Genomic DNA, 1,531 nt, shown 5'->3' with positions numbered 1-1,531 from the left:
GTGGGTGAATCTTTTGAGACCATTTTGGGAAATTATAAAATATTGAAAATCCAACATTAATGAACAGAATCTGTGAGTGTGCAAGGCCAAAGTTGTAGACCCCAGGAAAATCCTAGAATGTGCAGAGCAGGAAGACAAAAACTTAGCAGGCGGCGAGAAATTAGTGTCATGTGGCCTCCTCACCCACCCTTCTAGCCCCAGTCCTAAAAGAGCCATAATTTACTTCCAAGTGTACTTTTCGGATCTTTTCCTGTAACACATTATGGTATCTTGAAATGATGCTGGGTTTCCTGAGGCTTGTGCTGCTGACCGCCAACCCCACCCTGAGCGACAGATACTGTAAACATCCTACACTCTCAGCTGTGGAAAGTAAGAAAGCTGGGAGAAGGCTGTTTACTCTCTCTGCCTTGGAAATCAACTACAGAGAAATGGATTTGGAGTATTTTTGTATGTGTCTTGTAATTAATCCTATCCAGTATTTATTCATGAGGTCAACTCTAGAAGGAAAAAATAAATTGAGTCATACTAACAAATATAAAATAATTTGTACGATCAGTTATCCTTGATCTGTCCAACACCGTTTAGAAAAAAAAATTTTACCAACTACCCAAGAGATGAAAGTTCTGGGAACCTGTACAAGGCTGAGGCTACATTTTGTGAGTTGCTCTAGCTGGGTCTGTAAAAGCAACAATCCATTAAGTGCCTGCACATTAAGCTGAACAATTCTTCACTAACCTGCATAGCATTTCTACCCTGAGTTTAGCTTTTTATGAAGCAGAAGTTCTGGTGTCCTGGGACTTACTATTTTGTCAAGGGTCAGATGCAGGCTAGAGACCCAGGCTTGGAGTGGTAATGATGAGCAATATGAATAACGCCCGCTATTTAAAGCCAGAATTTGGTTAGTTACACATCTTGAGAAAAGATAGGATTGTGGGGGAGATGCAAAAGAATGTTAAGAAAAATCTACACAGACTAATTCTTAGGTTAAGCCTTAACCAGAAAAACCATAACTCTTCATTTTTTTCTTCTATGTAAATAATTTAAATCAAAGATTTATTGGACTCGACTTAATTATTGAACTTGACAAAATCTGTTGGTTTTTTTCCTAATCTATATTAAGTGAGTCTTCTTTTCATAGAACATATTTATATAATAAGGTATATTCTAATATAGCAAGCACTTAAAAAGGTTAAAAAACTAACTTAATGTTTGTTTTGAATATTAAACGAATCTGGACACAATTACTTGAATACATTGTCTTGGTAGATCAACAAATCCAGTCATTCAAACCAAAAGACACTCTACTGCTTTATTTTTTTTATTTTTTATTTATTTATTTATTTTTTTTTTTAAAGATTTTATTGATTTATTTGACAGAGAGAGACACAGCGAGAAAGGGAACACAAGCAGGGGGAGTGGGAGAGGGAGAAGGAGGCTTCCCGCCGAACAGGGAGCCCGATGCGGGGCTCGATCCCAGGACCCTGGGATCATGACCTGAGCCGAAGGCAGACGCTTAACGACTGAGCCACCC

The 1,531-nt window shown here is 38.2% G+C and overlaps 1 long non-coding RNA gene across 1 annotated transcript in view; it reads left to right on the top strand.

The window, feature by feature from the left end:
- The window catches only part of LOC145723028 (uncharacterized), a 34,486-nt gene that overhangs the window by 29,331 nt on the left and 3,624 nt on the right, over window positions 1-1,531 (top strand). The window lies entirely within an intron of this gene.

Source organism: Leptonychotes weddellii, chromosome 8 (assembly GCF_054177405.1).
Source record: "Leptonychotes weddellii isolate Sample4059 chromosome 8, ASM5417740v2, whole genome shotgun sequence".
Lineage (NCBI taxonomy): Eukaryota > Metazoa > Chordata > Mammalia > Carnivora > Phocidae > Leptonychotes > Leptonychotes weddellii.
Note: the sequence above shows the minus strand (reverse complement) of the source record. Positions and strands in the feature narration are given on the sequence as shown.